Source organism: Stegodyphus dumicola, chromosome 6 (genome assembly GCF_044657685.1).
Source record: "Stegodyphus dumicola isolate Sdum_Otavi_A_Nest chromosome 6, ASM4465768v1".
Taxonomy (NCBI): Eukaryota; Metazoa; Arthropoda; class Arachnida; order Araneae; family Eresidae; genus Stegodyphus; species Stegodyphus dumicola.
The window spans coordinates 128,007,902-128,031,010 of record NC_140773.1 but is presented as its reverse complement, the minus strand read 5'-3'; positions in this window follow the sequence as shown (position 1 = coordinate 128,031,010).

The following is a 23,109-nucleotide window of genomic DNA, read 5'->3' as shown; positions in this document are numbered from 1 at the left end:
AATATATTGTGTATGTAAAATCTTTTATGGGTTTTATTTGTTCCTCAAGATCCTTACTCTTTTATTAGTAATCCTGCTCATTAAACCCTAACGCCTCTTTAAACTAAAAGAGACAGCCAACCGTCAATTTTTTCATCTACTGTTGGGAAAGGGGTTTTATTCTTCTATTCGAACAATTCACATATAACTAATTAAACGCAGCTTCAACCCTTCCTTCATAAACAAAAGATAAAAAAGGGGGGACAAGAGTACATCAGACTTATTTGCTTTATATACTGTTGAATATGGAACGATTTTATTTGCCTCAAGTTAATAATTACTTAGCATGTATGCTAGTTTTTAACATATCGTAGAAATAAATAGGAACAGGCACAGTGCTCTTCATTAACTCAGTTCTGAAACAAAACACTAGCAGTAACGCTTTAGTTACTTTGGTTTCGTTAATTCAATTAAAAATCACTTACGTAACACTCGAGACTACAGTAATTCAAGTTGTTGGTTCTTTTATAACTAACCCAAAACAGGTCGCAAGTATCACATGACAACTCTAATACAAACTTAGAGAAAAAATTTCGTGGGAAACCACGGTGGTTCTTTTTTTCTTCTCCTCTTGCTGAGGGGTGGAAAAAGTTATTATTGGTATCTTTTCAGTCATCACCAAAAGAACAGGGAAAGCCTAACGAAGCAGTGACGATGCTTCTGAGGTTGAGGAGGGACGGAGGGGAGTCTTTTCCCCCCGTCCCTGCTCAGTTCTTCCGTTATGGTCCCAAACGTTTTTGCAACGTTTCGGAGATTTGTGGGGTTGGGACGTCAAAAAAGAAATGAGTGGGAGAAAATAATCAGTATAGTCATACAACAGCAAAACTTCTATTTCCTAGTACTTTAGTTTCATCCCTTACGTGAACTGAAACTAATTTTGCTCAAATATATTTGGAAACATGGTTGAAAATTCCAAATATGAAGCAAAAGTATTGAGTAATGAGTGTTTCTTGGAAATCATAGTCACCTTAATTTAAAAAAAAAAATTGTATCCTTCTACACTGGTGTTAAAATGTAAGAAAATTTTCACATTTGATCGATTATTTCCAGAATTGACAGACAGATTTTAATGAAATTTCCTATGACGTAGGTTTATGTAACACGCAAATTATACCCAAACATTGTATCTTCTTAAGCACACAGGATCGTTTTTACACCGCATAAAATTACAGAGCAGATGTCCTAAACTGTGTGTGATGGTGACGCATTGACCCAAATTTTGTGTATGAAATGACCCAAAAAATGACCCGTATTTTGTGAACCTTTGAGGATTTTGAAAATATAGTTAATATAATTTTGCTAGTGCGGTGCCATACGGCCATGAATTTGCTTTTGTAGAAATAGAAATATACTCAAATCCAAATAACCGATATCACGATATCCTTTATAAGGAATTCGATAGATCTACAAATGGTTATGAAAGATTTTATGAATATCTAATCCAAGTGCGTTAGTGAAATTAAACTCATGGATAATTTAGACGTGTCAGCTTTTGAAAATATTGTAGAAAATTAACAAGGGTAGCAGAACTATATCTCCCGAATGAAAACATTTTGAAGTAGCACCTGCTAAAAATTATTCAACGAAATAGTGTATATAGGAAGATTCGAAATATCGAAAAATTTAAACTTTAAACTAAGTTTAAAACTGAAATCTAAAGAACTATTTGGACTTTCTCCGCAATCAGAACAGCCATGCTTCTTTCAATATGTGACATTGATAACGGAACTCTCATCACTGAGAAAAATTGCAGGAACAAGGCATATATTTTCTTTCATAACTGAAGCGAAATCTTCCATATCAATCATCTCTAAAAGTGGACAGTTTTTCCGAGAACATAAACAAACAGTCGTACCGAATATGGCTAATATTCATGTTCTTTTAGGCAATAAAAATTAGAAATCGAATTTAAGTGGATTCCTTTTTGAGTTACTGGAAACAAGTACTAGTTATTTGGAATTATAAAAATATGATGTCAAAAGATTTTCCTCTTAATGTCGTTTTGTCCAATTGACTGCCCGGCACTGAGATAGACAATTTGGCGAAACCTTCAGAAAAATCTGGTCACTTCAACACAGAGCCTTCTTTTATCATTATCTTGTAACGCAGGAAATATTCATGTTGATGAACCTACTAATGGAAGTTTCGTAAATTTATTCTTGCTCTTTCCCAGTTATCATTCGTAGCGCTTAAAACAAAGCACTAAAAAGGATTTTACTGTTCTTCTCTAAAACATCACACACGTGCTCAGTAGTGCATCAAGAGAAAATGATGGATATCCCACGCGACGGCATACTTGTGTTTTGAAAGGAGCCCTCAACGAGATTAGACAGACAAGCTTTATTTAGAAAGGCTTTGTACGAGGTAGTAAGATTATCTGTATCTATACAATACGGATTTCTTTCTATACGTGTTCGTGTTGACCTTTAAAAATATATCTGCCCATGGAGGATATAGGAAACGACAAATTTTCCTCAGCCATTTTTTCCCATAATTATTGATATTTTTCTATAAAATAATGCTTTTCAGCTCTTTCTAGATAAAAAGAAAGCTTATTGTTTTTGTGTTTATAATTTATGAATGTGTATAATTGTGTTACATATTTATCAGAGTAAAGTCAACGTATTTTGCAGTTATTGTATTAAGTCATTACAGTCTGCGAACTTTATTAGTAAAGATAAATAGAAATGATTCCGTAATAAGTGAAATTAAACGAATTAAAGTTGTTTGTTACACTTTTATTAAAAATTTATTGCAATAGAGTCTATTTTTACAATACTTCGATGATTAAAAAGAAGTAATTTACAATTTGTTTTTGAAGAATACCAGAAATGCTTTGTAGAGCCTTCTAGTATGTTTGGAATCATTCACTGTAGGCCCTACTGAAAAAAGACCGAGTAGCGAATTCTTGCTAGGTCTGGGAAGAACAGATGACTGCAGAAGAATGTTTAAATAATCTTTTTATTCGAACTAAACAAAACGCACTCATTCGGTGCTAACAATCTACCACCACTTCTGGCTAAGTAACTTAAGAGAAAAATAAGATGTAAAATCACAATAAAGAAATATTGACTACACAACAGGCTCATTCATTGTCTAAACCGATAAATTGGCTGAACACAGCAAAGTCAAACCGTGAATATCAATGTAATGTAAAGAGAGTGGCTAGGCACCAACTATTGACGTACAACGCTCCTTCAAACACGCGGCATAAATTCGGAACTAACTGTCCTACTACAACTCTTAAAACCACTGCTTACATACTGATTCCGAACTCACTTAGATTTGCATACACGTCATTAAAATTTACATTCTGGCAGGAAACTGAAATTAGAAGGGAAAGGAAAGTTTCTAAAATTAAAACTAATTAGAATAAAATAAGATCTCTACAGCCTGTTGTGAAGGGAAAAAAACATTTTATTCTATAGGAAATTTAATTCCTATTTAATTAATTTTGATATTTATCATTATCCATACAAATAGTTCTAGCCTGCTTTGCTATAATGAAATTGTACAGTCATTAAGGTTAATTTGAAGGAAGAATACATGAAAAATAAGCAGTGCCCTTCTCAGATTTCGAACGTTCCAGATCCTGTGTTCTCGATTATCCGCCGAGAGTGCTACCGTTACACCAGGAAGGCATGCTGGAAGGAGGGAGAAAATACCTTATAAAATGCACCGAACCATTTATGATTATCAGATTAATGAGATTTCAGTTTCCTCATCCAATTCGTTTATAATTAAAAGAATATCTTTTGGAATCTCGTAATAAATCTATTGCGAGTTAAAATACTTTATTTAAATTATTGTTTGCAGTAGAATCGTATAAGCAATCATAGGCTAAATGGCAGTTTTCTTCTTATATTCTCTTCTCGCTTTTATGTTTACTGGCACACGAACAAAAATACGATTAGCAAGATTTTTTTGAAGTTTGTTCACAATTTTCACAATTTAACGGATTTTATTTTAAAACCTAGAAAATATTGTGAGAAGTGTGTCAAATGCAGTATGCATACTACCCTTTTTGAATAATAGTTTCCGTCGATAACCGAAAAGTATAATTATCTCTTTCGCTTCTTTAAATTCTTTCAAAACTCATATTCAAAAGAGCTATTTTTTAAACTATATAGTTATATTTCTTTGGCCTCATAACTGAGACGTTAAAAAGAAAATCAGATATACTAAGGAACTTGAAAAACCGTATACCATCAGATTTAGAAAAGTATAATAAATATGCACATCTCTATTTCAAAGAAATATAATCAGTCGTCAACTAACACTGACCTACTCCCAACAACTTCTACCGAGTCAGAACCCATTATCAAAGCCAGGGTCGGCTATTATTATAATTTATATCAATAAGTATGAAAGCCTACATCTTTATTGTTAACCAGGCATGATAAGTATCTCATGGTGGTGGTGTCTGAATAATAAAAAAGTTTTTTTTTTTTTTTTTTTTGGTAGGTGACTCACTTTTATTTTACCGGTACTTTTACAGCCCTATGTACCTATAACATAACCATTGAATGAAAACTATATATTTAGCAGTTTTTCTTAAATATAGCAAACGGACTGTTTCGTTTTATCATCTGGTGGCTATAAAAATAAAAGGAGGTGCTAACGGCCTAACTCTAGATCTGCCATATACTTGTATCAAAATGAAAAAGAAGCTAACTAAAAAAATTTAGGCAAGCATTCTAGCGAAAGATAGGTTAAATTTCCTGATTCCTGGAGCGTCATCTAATGAGAGAAAGAGCTACTTTAGCTAGATTCCTAGCAAGAATGTTAAGTTTAAAAATAATTAAAGCTCATATTCTTATTACCGTTTCAATGCCGCCCAGACGGTGGAGTGGCTACGAGAGCCTACTGTGATACCGAAGGACCCATGTTCGAATCCCGGCGAAGGCATGGATGTTTGTAAATGTATAGCACCTTTGTGGCACGGGGGCACTCTAAATATATGGACAGCCGAAAGTCCTCTCAAGAGGTTAATGGTAGGGTAAGAGGGGCGGAAGACCCTCTTACCCGTCCCTCCAGGGGTGCTTTCCTTCAAAATTGGTGGGCGGACCTAGGCAAAGTTGTATTGTCACTTGTATGGTGCTCAAAAATTTGCCAATGACAGGCACGGTCTTGCTCTTCTTGCCACGATAAATTTCGTGGGTTTGTTCTGATGTCACTGTCAGGCAAGTGAGATTAAGACAACAACAACACAACACACAGTTTCAGTTAATGTGTTACCAATAAGCATACTAAAATTTGAACTCTGAATAAGATATTAGTTGACGACGCAGTGGGCAGTTGCTGTTACATTGAAAAAAGCCGATCAATTTGGGAAATATCAATCAGTATTAGGAAAGTAAATCTATTTTTACAAAAAACAAACTATATTTGTGTTACCTTATGAATTTTAAATAAGGCGTTGTCAGGGAAACAACAAGGGTTGTTTTATATATAAACGGTCATAAAGTTATATAAGCATCGCATATTTAAGCAAACAGATCTCCAATTGCTCTATCAACTGAAACCCCTCCTTTAACCATAAAAACATAAGTCTGCTTTGGATTATACGATTACGGTAAAGCACACTAGAGATTCTTACTAAAAATGAGAGATGTCTTAGTAAACTGCCGTTGGAGAAACTGGCTTGTATTCACGATATTATGCGGAAAATCACAAATACGCTCATGCAGCCAGCCCATTCACCGGGAAATGAACCTTAATCACATTACGAGTGTTCAGCTGTCTTGTCATTTAGACCTTTAGATCTATTAAATCGCCTTTACATTTATATGTTCGAATACTTGAAATGTATTTAGTAAATTGGTTTAGATATCAAGATTTAAGGAAACTAAAATTCTGTGACTTCTTCACAATAAATCTTTAAATTTTCAAAAGAGATTTACTTTTCAAAAAAATAGTTGATATTTGCTAAATTGATCTGCTTTCTTCAACGGAATGAAATGAAGCTCAGTTTAACAATTGCGCTGGAAACAACGTAAGTTTTAACCTGAATCAAACTAATTGTTCTAAATAAAGAAATTTTAAACATTACATTAAGTGGATAATTTAAAGATTACTGTACAAAACAGTTAACTGTGCCTATTTTTTTCTCTTACGATTTTTTTCTTCCCACACTCCAAATTTTATTGATTAAAAAAATAAATAAAAATTTACCGAACCTGGTACAAGTTCAAAGTTCAACGACGCTCTAACATCTTTAACTAGAGATAAAAGTGCGGCTTTATGTTTTCCAAGCATTTCTCTTCGTTCTACATTTTTTTTTTCTAAATGCACTCACATTCACTATCGTTATCAGCTCCCTGTGTTCCGCATCAGACAGTTCTCACGTTTTGAGGCACCATCTGGGAAAATCTGAAGTATCTACTTACTCTCCCCAGCAGTTGCAAACAAGTGTTTCGAATTTTTTAGCGATTGGGATAGAAGGTTATTAACCTCCAAAAGTTTCACTTCTATAAGGATAAAAAAATACAACTTTCAACTTTCTTTCTTATTAAGTGAAACGAATTTCTTCATAACAAAGGCTAAAAACCGACGTAAGAAATGAGTTAGAATAACACAGGTAATAGATATTTCGTTAAATGTTCTTGTCTTCAACTTTTATGTATTGCTGAATAGATCTGCATTTTCGCTTTTCAGTAGCGGAAGAAATTACGCTTGTCTGAATGTCTGTTGGTTTATAAATTTCCCCCCTCTGCTTGCACAACAAATAGGCGGGGTGTAAATCGGCTTTATACTTACTCGTTATTTCTTATTTCTCCCTCTTAGCTATGCATCTTTGACTTACACCTTTAGACTTTTAATATTCTCCGTTAATGTTTTACATTAAAATGCTTGCTGATAACAGCATTGTTTAAATGTAAATTAAGCAAAAATGTAACCTTATATTGACGTAGATTTTGAATAAAGCTCTGTCGATTTCGAAGGCGATCAAACTTTTTTTGTCTGTTTTCTTTTAACAGCTTCTGTTTCGTAAATGTTATTTTCTTTAATTCAGATAATTTTAAAAAAGAAGAAACTAAGTTTGCTGGAATTACGCTCTTGAAATCAAAAAGAGTTTCGCCCAAAATCTACACAAATATTCTAAAATCTACATTAGGGTGTTTATCTTCAAATCAAAATATTTAAATAGTTTGGCCGAAGAAAGAGATTTTAAATACGTAGTATATAATAAAATGATTTGGAAATCTGTAGTAGTATGACAGTTTATTTACTGAAACTACAAACAGGAATACAAAAACAAACAAAAGAAAAAAGATCAATATTTATTGTAGACTATATTAATATTAGAGATGGGATATTTGAATCATCAGATCTTAAATAAAAAATCGAATTTCCAGTGTTGTAAATTAATCAAGCATTTTGAAAAATATATTTTGTAACTTATTTCTTCTAGTAATCCTAACAATGCCAAGGCACGCACCGAAGTATTTTATTTCGGAGATTTAACCTGCGCTGCCTTACATATGAACAAAAGGTAAGCAAAGCCTGCTATCTCTGTAGCTTCATCCAGATCTCTAATGTTAGATTTTCGTTCCTTTATTTAAAATTTTAATATTATGTATTTAAATATTTTCAAATCGAGGGTTTGGAAACATTAGTTTTTCGGCTTTCAGTAAAGAAAAAAGTATGCCATTATTGCAATTTCAGGGTTATGTGCATGTCAAATATTACCATTTTTTAGGAATGAAATCCAAAACTAACTATATGAGAGTGTCGGAATCGAGTAAAAAATGAGTTTTTGTATTGACGTAATACTATAACCAATAGATGAACATCAAAATTAAAAGGAAAAAAAATAGAAATTTATTGATGTACTTACAGGACTTCAATTCAATCCCTACAGAAAACTTTATGCATCGGGTGACCATAATTTCCAAAACCATTTTTAATTTATTTATCGATAACAGCAGTATTTAAGTGTAAATTAAGCAAAAAAGTAACCTTAGGTTTTAGAGGGTAGAATCAGAGCGTGAACTGCCCACTTGAAGCTCACGTTGCTAAATTTGATTCTCTCACGATTAGTATTCTGCGGCTTTGAGTTATTCTTGCCATTAAGTTTGTTTATGCCGACTTCGGTCCCAGCCAACTTTCTCGTTATTGGATTTATGATGTATTTAGACTAAACTTAGTTTCATTAATTTTACTTCATTTCTTATCTGTGACTTAAGCCAAAATCTTTGGCTTCTGTAAATACGAATTGATACTTTCTGCTAAACTTTATTTGAACTTTACACCCATTCCGTGTGATACTTACAAGAACTGGTGATAATTCGCAAATTATTTCTTAGAGCTTTGGTCAAATTTTATTCTAGCTAAGAAGATCAAATTCTTTAAACTGAAAATGTTTCATGTTACGTAAAGCTTAGTTATAATTATAACTTTTATTTCATTTAAATGATTCGAAGAACCTGAGATCTGAAAGCTTCGAGATATCTTTATCAGACTTTGATTGGTTGACTAGGAGCCTTTCACTGATATCAGTTGAAGTGGGAGGCAGAGTAGTAAATAATTTAAGATATCTCTTCCAGTGCAGTTATGAGGCAATGGTTAGCATATTAAAGGCAGCTTTTCGGAAATCTCGTGTTTGAGTCCAGCAGACAGAACTACGTTTCTTTCAAGGACTCCTAGCTCTAAAATTCTGCTCTGTAGCTAGTACAATGTCTACAGGATAATTAAGTTTTTAGGTCATAATCTTAAACTAATTTCACGTATATTTGGTCGCATTTTGCATTTCTGCTTGCATTGCTTTAAAACTGCATTCTGCTCACGTCAAAGCTAAAGAAAAAGACAAGTAATTAGTCAGCATAAAATAAGTTAACTAAACAGAAATACCTTAACAGCAGGAGTTTACAAATTAGAAAGCTTTCTTTTGTTCTAAAACACAGACTTTCAACTACGCCGATTCCCTTTTAAATAAATGTATAAGACTGCGTTTTGTCAAGAATCTTCATACTAAGCAAGATCTTCCTTCATCTTATCTGACTTCATCACAAAACGCTTCAACAGACGGAACCTCGCCCTTTGAGCAAAATCACAAAAATAAAGAAACCCTATGATAAATAAGTAAAAAAAAAAAAAAAAAAAAAAAAAAGTGGTTGCGCTATAAAGAAAAATGTTCCTAAAGTCTTCCTTTCCGGCTAAAAGGGAGAGTGGAACTAGTAAATCGATATACACTTATCGGCAAAAAGATTTATTGGCATTTTCCCCTCAGAGACATACTTCGATAACTTGGAGAACCTCTTTAATCACTGCGAAAGAATTCGAGCGCAAGAGAATAACATTTAAAGTTCCTTTTACGCCTAGAAACGCACTCGAGGTATAATAAAATCGCATTTTCGGGGAAGTTGGAAACGATAGTCTTTTGTGCTCTTCTTTTGAGCATGAAGGAATTTAATTCAAAAAGTTTTGCTCCTTAATAATATTCATAACGTTTGCATTTGGGCATTCGGAGAACAAGAGAAGATTTTATACAAGCAGAAGGAAAATAAATGATTGTTTGAAAATGTAATTAAATTGATGTATATATTTATACTTTCTTAACGCATTTCATATTGATATTAAATCGACTTTTATTACACTTTGATTATAAAGAAATTCGGTGCCACATGGAGCAGAAGCAACATGTTAAATAACATTCTGTCAATAGTGTTATACTTAAATTAGAATCAAATGCTTTTGTTTATACTGTTGCGTGCGTACAGGTTGGGAATAGATTGGATGCATACAGAACTGATGATAGCTTGATAAAATTAATTTCACCAAAAGGAACACTTCACAGATCTGGAACTTTCCACAAAAATAGTCATACAGCTTTTCAAAATGTCACAGAGCACAATCAGTAATCACATTTCAAACTAATAAGAACGTTAAACACAACGAAATGCAAAGCGCATCTGAAGAGCGAAGCTCACACAGAGATATCTCAGTACTCCGAACTCTCGCTAAACTAAACAACTAATTGCGAGACTGATGCTCTCCCCGGTCTTGTATAGTTTTCGCTCGGCCGACGAGAAATCACTAGTACCTTCTCGAAATTACTGGAGGGGATGTGAGGGCCGGATACGGTTACAGTTACGTACATAAAAATTACAGTTATTCAGTTATAATACCCAGTTACATATATTCAGTTACATAAGGGACGGACCACAATGTCGCCAAATGGTCACTGAGTTTGTCAACTTTTGGCGATTTCTCGCCTCTTTAGATTTTTATGTTACATTATATATAAAAAAAAAATAAAAAAAATAATAATAATAAAATAAAATAAAAAATAACCCTACAGTTTCACTAAAATTATTTATATTTGTAGTAAATTAACAACATTTTAATAAATAACTAATTTTTATCTTAAGAAATATACGTATTTTGAATTGCACTGTATATTTCTCTTCTTATAAATGATTACTGCTGAAGTTGTATAAACAGGAAAAGCTTCTCGGCTACGAGGGTTAATTTTATAGTTTACTAGCCGCTACGTGGCCACCTTTCGTCTGGCTTTTAAATGTACTGGAATAATGCCTAAAGAGAACGCCAAACATAAAATTAAAAAACTGTACAAAATTTTACTCTGCAGAACAAACAACTTTATCAAAAAAAAAAAAAAAAAAAAAAAAAAAATTCAATAAAAATGCATTACATATAAAAAATTACAATGAAATTGGCAACATCTCTTAATACACATATTAATTATCCTAATAATTAAATTAACCAACTTCCCCTTGCTTTCTCTCGACAAATGTCCAGTATCCAAGAGAAACATTAAATTTAAAAACTGATGAAACTAAATGAAGGCGATGCCTTCATTTTTCCGTATGGCAACAGCGCTCATATCTGCAATAATGGCAACAGTGGCTGCGTGCCATTGTTGCTGATATAATCAGAGAGAATTATCTATTTGACGCAATTTAATCCAAAAACATAAAATTAAAAAAAAAATCATTCCAATTTAAAAAAAAGAAATCGCTTCGAGATGCACTGGCAGTTGTCTAGATGCACTCTGTACCAAATTTCATAGCTTTGGGTCTATTAAACGAACGAAAGACACACAGGTAGACTTACTCTTCCTTTATATATATAATAGACTACAAGTTCAAAAGGAAATTTAAATATTAATTTTTCTGGTTAATGAATACATCAACAATGTATTAGTCTTTGAGATCAACAATGAAATATAGAACATTCTATGAGAGTTGCAATTTGCATTCATTCAAATGATGTCATTAAATAAATGCGATTATTATTTCAGAAGTGCAGGAATTGATAACATGCACCCGAATACGTTTGGTTGGAAATTATTTTTATAGCTTGATAAATTTTGTCAGTCATGACAGACATGAAGAAACATTGATCGTAATAGGAAAATGTGTGCATTCATCTAATTAGAAATAGCTGTAGAGTAATTTGCAGCATAGAGAAGGATTTCTGTATACGAAACAATTTCTGTAAACGTACACGCTAAAAGGAGATTATTTTGTGGTTTTATAGTCAGTCTCTACTAGAAGCGAATAGAGTGTCGAGAGCTATTTGTGTACCCTTCGAATTCATAAATAAACAATTAGAAATATTTTAAAGAAGTTCAAACTAACTAAATACATTGAAAATTATGCATCGCTATCTAGCGCCTATCAGTGACAAAAAAACTTTAAAATTAAATAGCAGGAATGAAAAATATTTGTGGCGTTAAGGATTCACTCATAAAGCTAGAAATTCGAACAATGAAGTATATTATACACTATTTTTAAACCAAGCTTAATGAAACAAATGTGCCAAGTTTCTGAATATGTCAATTAATTCAAAAATGAAGTATAAAAATAATTTAATAAAAAAGTATAAAAAACTGAAAGCTTTCTGGTTTTATATTACGCCCAAAGGGGCGCTTTTTTAACTTTTTGTGTGTTTCCTTTATTTGTTAAATATCATGTTCTTCGCACTTAAACTATAACATTCAATTCAATAGCAGTATCACAAAATATTTAAAAGAGCATATCTTTAGAATTTCCGATACATAATAGTCTTGAGCGCTGGAGATTAAAAAATGCGTTTTTTTTCCTGTACAGTATTGCCATTCTCGCTTTGAAATCGTTGAGTTTCGTAATCAAACGTTTTACAAAATATGAAATAGATAATGAAACAAATTCCAAATTTGGGCTTCCAGATGCCTATATTCGGGTGGAAACGCACATTTTTCAAAATTTGATGGCCTTCGTTTTATCACAATGCGAGAAACGTACATGCATTTATGTAGATACTTTATTTCCTTAAATATAATATAGGGTCTAATATTTGGTGGCAACAATTTAAAAAGTGATTTGCCGTTTACAGTGAAACAACGCAAACTGCCAAAACGAAATTAATAGCTTCTGGGCAAATTGCCCCTTTGGGCTAATAATTTATTATAGAACGTATAAGAGTGCAGAATAAATGTAAAATTATGTTACAAAAACTAAGGCATAGGAAATGTTTGAAAAATGGAAAGAGGAAAATTCAACAATGTGAATATATAATTAGCTCTTAAGTATACGTAAAATTTATGTTGAGTAATGTTTCTCTGGATACCACGATTTTGTCGTGCCTTTGAAATTAATGTGGATCTTTAAGGCTGCACTGTAATTTATGTTTTTATAAATAGTGTATTTAGATTACTGTAGCAAAGGCACACGATATAATGCTGAAAAGTTTTGACAATGTTAGATTTACTTCGAAATGGAATTTATTAGTTTTAATTAGCTATAAAAAGTACTGTTTCTACTTTTGTTGCTGTCATATCATGCAGAAAGATTAGTAATGTTATGTTTTTTTTTTATTCGAAAGGCAAGGTTTTGATATATCCAACAATTTTATTCCTTCATTTATATTAATTCTCCTCATGAATTACAGTGATGATTTTAGTGCGTGACAGTAAAGATATAGACTTCTTTGAGTATTCCATTCATCTTATTCTCTTTGACTACAGTTAGGGTCCTCCCTGAAAATATTTTGACCTGGCTTAGACCCAAGATTGTTCGCTGAAGTTTCTCAGTTTGCACGTAAAGTGTTAGAAGCATAATGAACTTGTGATATAATTACATTTTTCTGAAATCTATCTGCGAGAACTGCTTTGCGGTGATGACATCAAATGAATTAAGAAGTAATCCTACATATATATGTATAAATTTTAATGACCGTGTAAATATTAGAATAAAGTAAAGAATTTAATGCTCAAAAGCAAATTATTATTTCAAGTTTCTAATAAGCATTTGCATCACACAAAAAAAATTAAGATCATTAATCAGTTTCCAATTAATTGCAATCATTAAAATTTTTTAAATAATTTTAATTCGTTTCATGCACGAAAAGTCTATAATAGAAACATTTAAAGATTCTGTTTTCATTTATTTGTTGATTAACTGTCTTACAGTTTAAAAAATAATAATGTTCATAATATTAACATAAACTAATGCAATGGCATCGTTACAATAATACCATAATTTCCTTTACTCGGATAACATCTACGGAATTAGCCTTTACTAACTGTAACATGTGACTAATCTTTAATAAGACTGTAGGCGATTTTTCGCTATGCCTTCAGAAGTACTATAGAGACTTGAGAAGGGTCTGAAAGACCCTTTATTTTTTAAAAAAAGTTAGAAGAACAGAAGGTACACCTTCTGTTTCGGCTTACAAATCAGCCAGCATTTATGGCGAGAACTTAAAACAGAATTTCAAATGTAAATTAAATTTAATAGCTACTAGGGAAAGGCTACGCAGAGTAACTTAAACGCTAATTTAGCTTTTAAAACTTCTCCGCGAAAATACGATCTAGCTAATGTACGGTAAAAGACAGGAATTCTAATCTTAGAATAGTACACCTAATAACGTGGTCTTCACTGGGTAAAACACGTTCTGTTTAAACCATCTAAACCTTCACTTTAATACACGTGAGCTAATTTGCATTTTGGCAGGAAAATGGAAAGAGAAAAGGGACAGTACAGATTCTTAACATAAAATAATTGAGGTTAAAATATCACGCTGAACAAAGATTAATTTAGAAGTCAAACAACAAAAATCAGCGTTATATTCGCAAATATTCCAGGACTAGTTTCGATGGTTTTACGGAACCATCACCTTCAACTGCCAAAATGCAAATGAACAAGATAAGATATGGAGATAAGATAATATAAGAATGTCTGGACATGAGTTAAGCTACTGGCGCCATCTATTGATGAAACAAGAAAACTAAAAAATAATTTCCTTAAAGGCTGAAGGTAAAGATGATCGGAATTAGGATCGTTAACTAGAACAGATGATTTTTTTAATGCGCAACGCCTCTAGAAAATCTAATTCACCAATGGAAGATGTTTTTTGAATAATTTTGGCTGCAGAAAAATGGAAAGTCTGATTTTCGAGGCAACAGAGGACTTCTGTGTTTCCTTTTTCATACCATATGTCTCGTGTTCTTTAAAGCCAAATTTTAAGGGTCCCTTAATTTGACCAATGTAAATAAATCACACTGGTAAAGAACCCTGTAAATGCCCCAGGAATTCATATCCGGAATAGGATCCTTAAGTATGAAACTGGGAATTTAATTGATAGGAGAATAAAAGACCCGAAAATTAAATTTCTGTAAAATACGTGCAACCTTACGGTTAATTGATGGCTAATTGATAACGCTGCTTTTTGTTGTTTGACTTCTAAATTAAGAAAATAATTGGTTAGAAAAATTAAAATAAACATCATAAACAAAGGATAAAAAACAAATTGTAATTTTGTTTTTTCGACAAAGTCTTTGTCTGACCAATTTAAAAATCTGATTTACTGATTTAATTTTGTTTCTCTGTTTGTAAAAAACTTTAGACTGTAAAAAAAGAAAAAAAAAAAAAACTATTCCATTCTGGTTGTCATTTAATATTTAGAATACATCATCTTATATAGGAAATTCATAAAATGTTTAACCTTCCCACGTTTCAATTTGTAAAATAAGCATATTTAAGCTTTAGATCCTTTTGCAATAAATTGAATAAATTTGTTAAACTAAAATTGATTTAAATTAAATTTCCAAAATTATGCGGCAGTTTAAGAGAGAATTCCATGAAATTTGGATTTTAGAAATGAATATAATTGGGTCTTTCCATTGCCCTTCTACAGATTACATTATTTAAACACAGCATTAATCATTCATGCTGCTGGGAAAATCTCATTTAATTTTCTGGTTTCAAATTATAAATTTCCTTGTAACTTCCTTGTCACTGTAAAAGTAATATGGACACAATCTTGGTAATGTTCCTGCTTCTATCACTTAAAATTTTACTTTTACTATATCGAATTGCTTTTATCAACACTTACACTACAGAGATCCTTTTAACACTATATAACTACAAATATATAATTGGTAGATGATTAGACAGCAGAGGTGTCTTAATATATGCATCTGTTAATGATCTCACTTCTTGTTTAATTCAATAACTTTCATATTATTTAAAATAGTAACGGCTTGGCAGATCGTAAGATCCATATTTCAGAATTGCATCGGCATTTGTCGTCATTTTTCATGCCAGGATTAGCATCAACGCCTCTTCCCCCCACGTATACACAAAAAAGGCAGGGAAGGTGAGGGAGAGAAGAGAATGAGAATTTATTCTCTAACTGTTTCAATCCCTGAGGCTTTACATTTTCTCTCTTCAGAATCCAAGTTAAACTGCGGAAATTTTATTCGCTTCTCTTAATGAGTTTCTTCTTTACGCACTTCAAGTCTGTCAGCCTCTTAGGATTTTCTCATTCAGCACTTAAGTTTTTTAAGATCTAGAGTAAACTGTCAAACAAAGAATACAAAGAAATTTCCCGGCAAGGGCAGTTTGTATCCCAATAGGCTTTACGAATTTTGCAACAAATAAGAATTGGAATTTCCTCGTGATCTGTTGTTCTTAAAAATTGAAAGGTTTTTTTAATTCCATGAAACATTTGAAAACTCATAAGAAATAAATTAAGCATCCGATGCCATTTTTTCTTTATTCGGGAAGAAAAAAGCAAATTATATATATATTTCTATATATATACATATTTCTATATATATACATATTCCACAAATGCTTAATGAATCTGCTGTTGCTGATAGAGTGCATATTTGCGCGATAACTCATTTCGCCTCTCATGTGAATCAGTTCAACACGAGTGGCCAGAAATAGGCTATGCAGGCGAAGATCAATCGAATTGGATGCATAAAGAAAAACTTCCATAAAATCAAACCTCCTTAAGAAATTGACATAAAAAATGTCTCGTGGGAGTAAACCGGATAATTAAGATTACATCCCCAGAAACACGTCATTTCTATTCTGTCCAACTTAAGGGCAAAAATTGATTGATCCATTCTTGCAAATAGTGTAATAATACTTTTCAGGCAAAGTTTTGCTGAGATGCTTTCGCAAATGGCTTCAACAGTGGTCTCTCTGGTAATGATGCAACTCCTGTCTTATTAAAGAGAAAATCACCAATTTTTCATTTTAAATGTGGTACCAGCCAGCTTTCCAATATATCCAAGTAAATCTTCTCAATGCAATAATTTCCCTACATTATTATAATAATCATAATGTAGATATTTGCCTTACAAACAAAGATGGATACACTGAAGATTTCCGATATCGGTAAAACAAATATGTATGTTTAGCCCTAATTTTATTTTAGGAAAACATTCACAAAATGTATTTTGGATGGAATAAATTTAACATGAGCATAATCAGTAGAAGAGTGTGCTAACTGCAAAATGTCGTTTAAGCACATTTAAATCCATAAAGTTTTCTTCATCTTAGAAAATCTGCGATAAGCACCGTGAATATTTGTAGAAGATGAGAAGGTAGTCATCGAAATGTCAAAGAAACGAATTCGTTGTCTACGAAACTATCATTTTAAATGAATTTCATCGCAATAATTAATTAATAATAACTCGTTCTTACATATAAGATGGACTCATATTTTAAAGGAGTTTTTCAGAAATCGCAGCGATCTAAAAGCATATGAATCTTTTGCCCCAAGGAGACTTATGTGCACCTGTACATTTTTTTGCTGTCGCTCTTTCTTCCTGTATACATGCTTTGTTACAAACGCATAATGCAGAGTGACAGCGGAAATTTCAGTTGGAGTAATTTCGACACACCGCTTCATTTACGAGATATGCGATTACTAAATTCCATGATGGTACTTCCGTTAAGAAGAACTAAGGGAATCTGTGATATAGAAGCAAGTGGCCTACAGGGTGAAGTATGCCAACGAATCCTACAACACCGAACATTAGCATGCAGTCACGAGCATCGCTATGTGACGGTTGAAATTTAATGACGTTATAAAATTCACGATGAAAGAAATGGCACAAAGCTGCTCATTTTTCTGTTGATCTCAAGGTTGATTAACGCTAAACTTAATCGTAATTGTATCAGATTCAGGATTTTAACGGGCACTGATACACTTCAAACCAAAGTCTGGAAAATACATTCCAAATGAACGAAATTAACTGTTTCAACGTGAGATGTAGCTTATCACGAAACTGCACCAAGAAGAATTCTCTTAACAATTATTACGTGGACTGAGACTTAACCTTATGACCTTACTGATCTTAGCTCCAGTTCTCTGGAGGACAACTCTGACCTGGATGATTCCATTTCAAGGAATTAATATTTGGAATTATACCTTTGACTCACATATCAACTCAGCAACGAAAACTGATGACCTGTGTCTTCAAATAAACTCACTTGCAAAGTGAGATTATAGGGAAAAGTTGATAAACCAGGTTACGCCAATTTTTATAGACAAAGATAATGGGCTCTCACGAATTAAAATGGCTTAGGCAAGGTGGGTTTTTGTTTGGCTGAACTCTTCATTTTCAAAATTTACTAATCTTTTAACAATCCTTTTTCTTCGTGTAGAATAGTGGCCCGTACAAAAAATGATTCTCTTAATTTTAATTAATTTGTGTTATATGATGTTCGTTTTTAGGTTTACTTACTTCCAAAGCAATGAAATTACGGTTTCACTGCTTTAGAAAAAACTGAAAATTCCAAACAATTATTAATGTAGTATATGTTACAATAAAATGTTTGATGTGAAGGTGTTCATTTTAGAGAGGTGAAGTTTATTTATGTTCCTAAGAATACTTGTCAATTTCAGAGACAAAAGCCCTTGAGACGATGTCAAAATGAGCCACTGGAGTCCGTTTCTTGGAGAATTCAGCGTTTGCTGTCATTTTTCAAAAGCTCTTTAATGTAAACATTTTACTTTCAGATGTTAACTTTGGATGGAACATTTGATTTCGATATTATCGTGAGAGGGAAGATTTAAGATAATGTCATTAGATTACAAGTTTGAATAATGACGCTGTCTCAACAGCTCTCAATTTAGAGAAAGGATAATACGAAAGATTCCGTCAGGAACAGTTATAGAAGAAAAGAAAGATAGATCACAGTGGGTGAATCGGCATATTACTGAGCAAAGTGTGAAACGAGAAAAGGTGAAAGTACGAAATTGCAGTTTTAATACTATTGATTTGTTCGGTTTCTGGATTCAGAAAATTCTATAACTAAATCTTTCTGACAGTTTTTACACCAGGAATCCAGATAACATGCGTATTTGCTTTCTTTATGACCCCAGTGTTTATAGCTATTACGTTGAAGAACACATATGTTCATTATGTTGAAGAAATAAATACTCGAGCTCATACCTTCTACAATTTTAAACATCATCTATAACAAATAAAGCACGAAAATTCATATCAGTACCAAAAAAAAAACTATTATATTTTTTTCTAGAAAGGCTAAACAAGGAAAAATTTCTAAACTTTTCACTCAATAGAACAAATATAAAAATTTTAAATGCCTTTGCTTATTTTAAATAATCACAACAAATTCTAAAACTTCATAACATAACTAATTTTATTATTATAATTTGCATTTTAACATCACTTGTTATTATGAAATTATAGTTTTCATCAATTATTGAAATTATATTTTTTACTATTGTATTTACATTTCTAATTTTCTCATCTTACATAAATTGAAAGACCCTATAGTTTTGTTCAGGTAACAAATATTTCTATCTGTTTTGGCAATCTACTTAAACTGATGATGCAATACAATATATCAGTGGTTAAGGCTGATCGGAAGTTATTTAGAAAAAAACCCTCTGTTTCTTAGATAAGTTAGCTGGCCTTTAAGAACTGCACTGAAACATTTCATTAAATTAAAAAAAATTATAAAAAAATAAACATCACCTATATATAAAAATATTAATATTATATCATATAACATATGAAAAAAATATTATTTTTTTCTCAAGGTGGGAGCCTTCAATGTCATTCTCAAAGTAATCAGAAATTCAAAATTATATTTACAAGCAACAGTTTCGTTCTTAAACAGTTCAAAAATTCTTATAAATAATTCTAAATTTCAAACAATAATTCAGATGTATAATTTTTAATAACCTTTCCTATATAAAATAAGTACAATTTTTTTAATTATTTACATAATTTTGACATTAAAAATTTAACCCTTCGGTATCATAAAACAATGCAACGGTTTTAAAACTCTGCATAATAATAAAAATCGCGTTAGATATCTAAATTTAATTAATAAATTACGTAATTAAAGTAATATTTAATTAATAAATTACGTACTTCATGTTAATGAAAATCATTTAGCATACATTATTAATAAACTAACATACAATAGACTCACAAGATTTGTAAATTCAAAATCATTTTGAAATATTGAGCCAGAACAACATTGTTTGCTCTTCCAAATTAGTACAATTTAATTTTCGTAATATTTCAATAAAGTTATATGCAAAATTTAAAATCGGTAGCATAATTTTCGTTTTTGCACCTCTGAAAAAGAACGTGATTACATAACTAAAGATTTACATAATCTTATTTCCTGTACACTGAAAACGGAAGTAGACGACACATCAGTCTAAGGACCTTCCCTTGTTAATATACACTCGCGTCCGAAATTAAGAGAATTTGGAAATTATGTCGATCTTTACGAGAAGTGTTGAATCAAAGGTACTAATTATGCTGCCGAAGAATTATCCAAACATTCAGATTCGAATACTAGAACGTATACGAGTGTGTCTGCGGAGCTGCGTTTGTGGAGGGAATAAAAGCGCACGAGGGATTTTCGGCGATTTGTGTGCTCGTAATTCCACGACATGCGCTTGATTTCTCGCAAGAGTTGAGTAAATTTTATAAGATAACAGATAAAATGAGTGGCCATGAAATATGGATGACATAATGATAGGAAAAATTGCCGGTAGATTGAAAGCAGGTCAATCCCACTACAAGCTTATCACACGGGTAGGTGCACCAGAGCTCAGTGTAAATACCAGTGTCACCTGCAATTTGTGGAAACAATTTCAGGACACTGGATCCATTTCGAGAAGGCTTAGGTAATGCAGTCTAAGACACACAGAGACGAATGAGGATCGTTATTTGGCATTTTCATCAAGGCGACACAGGACTGCTACAGTTTCACAGAGCTCAAGTGACCTGCATGCTGCCACTGGAACCCGAGTTTCACGGTCTACGGTTGCTCAAAGGCTTTATGAGATAGGGCTTAACGCCAGAAGGCGTTCTGTTTGAGTTTCGCTCACTGCAGCATACATGAGAGCCTGTTTAACATATTGCAGACAACATACGCCATGAACCAGACTTTAGTTGAGCACCGTGTTATTCACAGATGATTCAGATTCAGCCTGGACACTGATTCTCAGCGTATTTGTATTTGGTGAGAGCCCCGGAATATTATCCCTCTCTCACAACGAAATAAGACGATAAATTATGGTGAAAGTGTAATGGTTGAGCAGACATAATGTGGGACTGTTGAACACCTCTGCATGTTTTTGTTAAAGGTCCTTTCATGAGTGCTATGAGAAACAAAGATGAGATCTTGGAGCCCTCTGTTCGATTTTCAGGAACTCAGTTTATCCTGGGTTTCTCTAAATGAACGACAACTCTCGTCCGCATGGAGTTCGCTAGTCAATGATAACCTGGAAAACGAGGTTACTTACCGAATGGATTGGCCAGCCAGGTCTCCTGTCATCCCTAAGGTGAATGCCTGGGACACACTTGGAAGGGCACTTTTATCTCACCATTCGCCTCCGGGAACCATCTCGGATTTGAAAACTCTCTTGCTGCAAGACTGGGTTCGACTACCGCAGGGACTCCTCAACTGCCTCTAGTCCAATTTGCCATCACGCTACGCGACCTGTTTAGCTGTGAGAGAGTACCATACCTCATAGCAGATTTATTTTTAGTTCGTTTTCACAACGTGAATTTTGGTCATCCCTGCACTACGAGCTTTACAGATAGTTAATTATCCGTACAATAAATGACTTTTGGATGATACATCTCTTTCTCTGTCATAAATGTTGATTCCTTCCAAATTTCGTTAAAATCATTAGTTTTTTTAGAAATTCGAAATAATGTAGAAATTCTCTTATTTTTGCACACGAGTGTATTACGACGTATGATTTTCTTTGAGCTTGCAACTTAAATGATCACTAGTTTTAAAGCAGAGATAGGTTGTAAATTTAAGCACTAAAACGCCCCAGCGAAAAGACAATATTTTCCTTTTTTACACAGTAAGCAGAACACAAGCGAGCCATTGATTTTGAACGCAGATGAAAAAAAAAAAAAAAAAAAAGGCGTGTCACAAACTTGCATCAAAATTTTCGGTAAAACAGGAATTTCCCCAAGCTGTCTACGATCATAAGTATTAGTATCAGTATTAGTATCATTCTGAAACACGAGGGTAACATAATGAGGATATACTGAAACAAGATACTGATACTAATACTATAACATAAGTATTAGTATCAGTATCTTGTTTCAGTATATCCTCATTATGTTACCCTCGTGTTTCAGAATGCTCAGTTACAATGTGCTTTACTATGTACCTCAAGCACCAGTATAACTTTTCTATACAGCTCAATATTGACATATGTATATCTCTCCTGGATATAATTAAGTATTCCGTATATAACTCAGTACTTTGTAGCAGTACATTATGTCTTTCACGACTTAGAATGTACAATTATAGTATGTTATATGTTTCAGTATGTTCAGCATTTCCTGTTCAAACATGTTTTTCAAGTCTCAGTACAATCTCACTATGCATTCTATATTTGTCATACGAATATCTCTCTTGTACATAATGCAGCAATCCTGTATATAAATCAGTATAATCTTACCATCTTATATCAGTATAATCTTACCATGCATTTCACGTTCCGGTATTCTCAGTTATAGTATGTTTTCTGTTTCAGTACGTACAGTATTTCATGTTTCATCAGGTATTTCGTGTAATTAGCGCAATCAGTATTATCTCACTATGTATTTCATGTTTCAGTATGCTCAGTCATAGTATGCTCATGTTCAGTCTGTACAGTATTTAATGTTTCACCATGTATTTTAAGTCTCAGAAATATCTGTATAACCTCATCATGTATATCATATCTTAGTATGTTCAGATACAGTAAGTGTCATAATTCAATATGTATAATACTTCCTGTTTCAATATGTATTTTGAGCATTAGCATAATCTTACTATGCATTACATGATTCTATACCATATTGTACTCCAATATATAATTTAGTAAGCTGGTATATAATTCAGAAACTTGTGCATACTAATATCTGATAATTCAGCCTGCAGCAGCAGTGATGACCCTTGTTTAGCCATGTCATTTTCTACAATATTTGTAAATTAATTTCCCAGTGGTCGCAAGGGTATAGCTGATGCAATGTGGCCTGCTTCAGGCGCTGGGTTTCGGTGGTCGGTGCGAGGCGTTTTTGTGGCCTCTGTGACCTTGGCACGTTTCACTAGACACAGGTGGACGTGGCGTTATACCAATTAACCCTAATGGTAGAGGAATGGTGCCCACGTCCTCCGTCGCATGTCGCATGTCTACGATCGCAAATGAAGGAATCCTAATGATGTAGATATTCTGATTGCGTGGATATTGAGATTTTCATCCATAATGATGAATAAACTTAAAAGTCATGTAGCTGAAATAAGATGCAAGTCGTAGCAG